Below are 6,099 nucleotides of genomic sequence, written 5' to 3'. Positions count from 1 at the left end.
CCTGTCACTGTTGCATCGCCCCACTGTTAAAGGACACCACAGGAAAACCTGGAATAAACCCTCACATGATTTGGGAGAACATGCAAACGCTTGTGCGCAGATAGTTTGAGATCAGCAGCGCTTTAAGTAATGTCTGTGCTAAATTTTGGCAATAATAGTGACTCTTTAACCAAGCAGTTAATTTATTTTGTATTTTAACTCTTGGAAGAATATCATCAATGATATATAGCGTTTAACACATCTAGCTGACACCTTAATCTGGATAAGGTCTTATAGAATATGAAAGACAAAGTAAGGAAACCTTACTGATGGGTAAAATAAAAATAAACACTAAAAACCACTTTATTTTTTATATTCAATTTAAATCTTAAAATGAGTGTGTATTAGATTAGATTACATACGTAGAGATAAGTCTTGCACTGAAATTAACCGACTTACATTTTCTGTCATTTATGTAGTCAGTGTTTACACAAAATTTTTAATTTCCCTGGATTTCCAAAGAAGAGATTAGATTCCTTATAATAAATGCTACCTTTTTTAGCTCTTGAAGGATATGTGCTGTCCCCCATGTCAGCACAAGGATTCAGATGGCTATCGGCCCAGAATACAAAAGATCCTCCAGCTACTTAAAATACAAATCACAAGAAGTGTGAACGGCAGCAAAGGGCCGGGGCTCTTCAGTGAAGAATAGCTATTGAAATGAGGCAGAAGAATGCCAGGGAGATAAAGAGAAGAATGAGCACTGCTGTTCAGTCAACACCAGTCCCTCACGTTCCAACTCATCCCAGCCAAAGCCCGTTTAACTCCACACAGGATCATTTTTCATAATGACAGCTCTGCTCAAATATCACCCTCACATTTTTGTTTCTTCGATTGCTCCATTAAAAACAGCATCCAGGCTTTGTTGCTGAGACTGGCTTTGGGTGTCGCCCATAAATAGACAAAAAAAAGGTTTTGGCTAACTCAAACACCTCTAATCTTTCGTCTGAGCACCGAGAAGTCGTCAGTGGGATTTCTTGCACACAATTATCCCACTGACTCATTGGACCAAAGTTTGAGAGCAGAAGTTAAACCTTAGGGTTGGATGAGAAGCTTTTATTTAATTTACTTCAAGAATCCTTTATTTTTGAAACAACCCTGAATTGTATGATTTTTTGTCATGCGATCACTGTCAAAGCTGCAATAGCAGGATTCCTGTGCAGAGTTCAGCCAGGACTCAAAAGCACAACACAGAGAAAAGAAGCCAAGCTTGTGCTGATTTAATAAAAACACTAATATAGTGTAAAAAAGGTCAAATCAGAGTCAGAACTAGTAAAGCCGACACACGATCAGATGATCCAAAGTAGAAGAACACAGGAGCCGTTCTACTAAAGAATGTACAGAGTTAAAACCTTCTCACAATGTCGCAATTTGCGGTTTGCAAATATAAAACATCACTCAAAAACAAATTTAAACTGTTAAATTTTTTCTGTTGCACTTTTTAAAGCACATTGAATTGCCTTCTGTATAAAATGCATTACACAAATACATGTGCCTTGCCCAATGTATTTTGTTTTGCAAATAAGAATTGTTCCTGTTAAACAAGTACAGCATGTTTTTTTACACAACGGAACACAAAAAAAAAAAAAAAAAAAAAGTGTGTGAGTCGGCAAGCCAGAAAGCCATTCCCTCAAGGAAGCTGACACCACAGCCCGGCTAGCTCAGTCGGTAGAGCATGAGACTCTTAATCTCAGGGTCGTGGGTTCAAGCCCCACGTTGGGCGCTGTCTTTTGGTCTGAGGTGGCCTTGTAGGAGGTCACCAATTTAAATACACTGTGGACCAACAATGTGCAATTCCCTTAACCCAAAGGCCCACTACCAAAAACAACAAAGCTGAATTTTCTATAATCGCACAAACGTCCATGACTTATTCCGACGGTTCATTTTTTCATTCATTCATACATACATACGCTACGGTGACACTGGCATAATCAGCAGGAACATGCTACAGTGAAACAACACACTCTGATCCCAGTGTGTGAGTGATAAATTGAGGTCTACCTGAATAGCAACATGTCTGTGATGTAATAAAGTGAAACTGATCAGAGCGCTGTCCGTTTATCATCCGAGGGAATAATATTGTATAATCTCATGCTTTTACTCATGAACAGTGTCAGCCAGCAACTTTCTTGTCTGTGTTTATTCATTCTTGCTTTTTCTGCAACAACAGTGTTGTTTTTGGACTGAATTATGGATTTTAATTCTTCATATTTTTAAAGAATTATTCCTCAGCTGCGACGCAAATCACTCTACACAGTTTGTCCGTGTTTGTGATTGGTCTGACGCTGCAATCATCACCCCTGTCACAAGAGCGTGAACGTAACCAGGCTGAAATTACCTCACTTAATTGAACGTGTTCATATCTGGCTTCGTAGGACAGCTTCCGTCTGACAGAGAATGTTTGGTTAGGTGAAGTTCGCTAACAGAGATAAATCCAGAATTAATGCACCTCAGGGATGGGTGAAATCAGAGAAAACATTTTAATGTTCGTAAAGGTCTATAATGTCACCATAAATCAGGTGACGAGGAGGATCTGTTGATCCACAATCGTAAATTTTCTGTTTGACATCAGATATCAGCGAAAAGCCAATATGACTTTATAGCAAGCAGTGATGGTGCCTTCGCTTTTATTGGAAAGCTCAGTAAAGATAAGTTTAACTGAACTTTCCAGCTTTGCCTCCTACAACTGAACTCTTAGCACATTCAGTGACCCTCAGTAGAAAAGAAAGTTGTCCGATTGCTGCACTCTGAAGTGTTTTTAAAATGACTTCACACGATCTGAATGCTTCTCAGCATGTTTGTGCATTCCTCTGGTCATTATTATTCACCTTGGAACGCATAACTTCTTTATCTATCCATCAATCACTATCAGGGTGCTTCAGTATTTCTCTCTCTTTATGCTTGATGGGAATTTTTGTGTGTGTGTGTGTATGTGGGGGGGGTGATAATGTCCCTCAGCCATGATGGGAAACCCATCCTCGGCGCTCCTCTGTATGCCGTCTGGGTGGTGTCTTGACTAGATGCATCAAGCCTCTGCGTGTTAAGCATGAAATGGAGAAAAGTGATACTCTAAACACGCGATTTCCAGCTCTGCTTTAATCCTTTATGCTCATTTTACACTCAGCAGATCCTGAGCTTCTTTTCAGAGGCATGTCAGAGCTGTCGCTGTAAGAAGACGGGCTGCTTTTTTGGATTAAGTGCTGATTGTATTTCCACAAAGGAAAAAAAACAAAAAAGGAATATTTGTAAAAACAAGCGACTTCTGGCCATTCATTTTCTTTTTGTAAAGAAAGAAAAGCTTGTATTTGAACAATAGTGCCACTTTAAAGACAAAAGCTGGCTCCTTATCTTTGAACGACACTCTCTTAAACTTCCTACTTCTATATAGATTTGAACGTCTTCCAAAGCTCTTTTCTGGACCTTAGATAAGGTCACAAGCCTGAGGTAAAGTCAGTTTGAACTACAGTCAGGAATGGAAACATGTTACACAGTAAGAGAAGCTGAATTCACATTACAGGGATGTCACAACAAGTTCTTTCTTTTGTTTTTTTTTTTACCTCTACCAAGAAGGTAATATGTTTATCTAATAGTTCCAGCGAAATTCATTTCGTCTTCTTTTTGAAAAGCATTCTAAGTTGAGGTGTCGTTTATTCAGACAATGTCTGAAATATGTTTGAGATAAAACATTTCCTGAAAAACCTTGTCTGAATAAACAAAACCTTAACATAATATTTTTAATCAGTGTCAGATTTTGACAACATTTTAATTAAATATAGATGTGGAAGATTCCATTATATTTTGGAGGGGATACAGATCAATATACTAATTCTGTGTCTGTTTCAAAAATCCAAAAATCTTTATCCGACATCATTGGAGAAAATTCAAAAATTCACATTGGCACACTCCGTTCTATACACTACAAACTCAATGAGTATTAACTGTCTACTATATACAATATGTATGATCAGGATGGTGACCGATGATGAGCGTTTCCACTGAAATATACTTCCAAGTTTCCCAAGATGCATTTGGAACCTACAATGGCAAAAACCTGAAGCACATTGAGGCTAAATATCTCTGTTGATTCCCCACATTTGAAAGTGTCCAAGTAGAATATTGACATGTGGTCATTTGACCCATAAAACTTGCGGAAATACATTTCATTCTGACATTTCAAAGATTTTCGGAGACTCGCCATTGTGCGACTGACTAAAATTCCGGTTCAATTCAAAACAAGAGCCCTATTTACAAAGACAGTGTCTATTTGTACTGTTGCCCGTACGGCCAACCCCCAGTGCTATTGGTACGGTTACCGATGTACAAGTACGTAGCATCTTAGGGCTAGGGTTACGGTTAGGTTTAGGGTAAGGCTTAGTCTTAGTCATGCGACCTAAACTGGACAATGACTGACCTATCACATGACCTTAACTAGCCAAATAAGGGCGCTGCGTATAGATAGAATGTCGGTCTATTAGCCACTGCCATTTACAAAAGCGTTAAAAAACAAATGGAAGACAAGAAGATATGCTTTTTGTTTTGAAAAGAGGATGTTTGATTTTTAGCTTGAGTTTTGCATTCTGCTCACAATGCATCACGGGGCGGTTGAGTATGAGTAGTGTGACCACTGTGCATACTTAGAAAATGTCTCCATATAGTATATATCCGGGTATTTCTCCATATTATCTAATGTGAATGCACTACATACTCATTTTGACGTCAGACTTAGTATGAGTAGTACAGCATTTGACTCAGTTATGTCGAGTTTGTTCCTCAATTATGTCACTGAGTTTCATCCGGATCAGAAATGAATGAACTGGTTTATATAAAGGCCTTAAATAAATGTCACATAGAATTTAAAGTTGAATAATTTTACCCTTAGCTTAGAACAATTAGCACCAATAGTTTTTCTCTTCAGTGTGTCCATAAAGTGATTTATTTCCCCCCACTCTGTCCCACTCCTCCATGCAACCGTCGTTCTGACTGTTGGTAGCCGACAAGTGGAAGGAAGCAATATTTTTTTTTACTCTGCAACATTTTCACAGCGATTACCAAGAACTCTGCTGCATGCTGCCTGCCCTGACACGGAGTCTCTGCAGAATTAGATAGAAGGGCATGGACCAATAAAAAGTGAAGTGGGTGACACTACCCTGGAGCAGTGAGTTTTGGGAGGTGGGGAATATATATCCTCAAGTGGCACTGATCCAAAGCAACTTTCAGGAGCTGCTTGAGAAATACTGCTCATTTTTGCATAGGAAGGGTGTTCTCGATAAGTTGGTGATAAAAGTGCAACAGGGATTTTCTTTGTTTTTTACACTAATGTCTCCATTGTGGTTTTTGCCTTGCGACAGTAATAAACAGCAGTAAAACGGCCTCTCGTGCTCTGTCACGTTAAATCTAATGTGGATACCAAATACATTTCACAAGGGAAATAGACCTGTTGTGGTTATTCAAATTTTTTAATTTACATACTGCAAACTACTTGTTCTTGTGTGTTTTGTCCAAGTAAGCAATCTTGTATAAAGCAGCTCACACTTCAGCAAACTTTCAGAGTGTCTTCTGAAAGACTTCCCTGAGTCAGTATCTCTCCAGGCACTGGGGGGGGTTTCCCTCTGCCCCATTTGTATGCGACACAGGATCACAGCGAGGGTTCTTAGAGCTTCTCTGCAGGTGGAGGTTCTCCATCTGGCAGCACAGACTGCAGAGAGGACTCAGGTTTGAACAGTGGCCTGGCTTAGCCCTGATTAGCTTAGATAAGACCAACAATAGGCCAGATCACTGTGGGTAAGGTTAAACTGTTTGTGTTCAGACCGCAAGTGAATTATTCTTGAAGTAGTTTGCAATCATGCAGGGAAATCTGCTTTTTTGATCCCCGTCAGTGACCAGTTGCAACAAATGAGCTGTACTTTCAGACCTTGGGCTAGTAACGCTAGCCTAACAAAATAAAGAAGGGAGAATTCCTAAGCAGGTTACATAACTTAAGATAATCGGGAAGTTTTTGTCCTGATTATCCTACTTCTCGACCAAAAGCCAGATTATTTTACATCTTTCAAGATTATCTTG

General features: G+C 39.2%; 1 non-coding gene across 1 annotated transcript; it reads left to right on the top strand.

Moving 5' to 3' along the window:
• Positions 1 to 1,689: 1,689 nt before the first annotated feature.
• trnak-cuu (transfer RNA lysine (anticodon CUU)) lies at positions 1,690 to 1,762 on the top strand. Its single transcript has one exon. It is a non-coding gene; the product is annotated as a tRNA-Lys (tRNA).
• Positions 1,763 to 6,099: the final 4,337 nt, after the last annotated feature.

Source organism: Gouania willdenowi, chromosome 21 (genome assembly GCF_900634775.1).
Source record: "Gouania willdenowi chromosome 21, fGouWil2.1, whole genome shotgun sequence".
Classification (NCBI taxonomy): domain Eukaryota; kingdom Metazoa; phylum Chordata; class Actinopteri; order Blenniiformes; family Gobiesocidae; genus Gouania; species Gouania willdenowi.
This window is presented reverse-complemented; position numbering and strand designations above follow the sequence as displayed.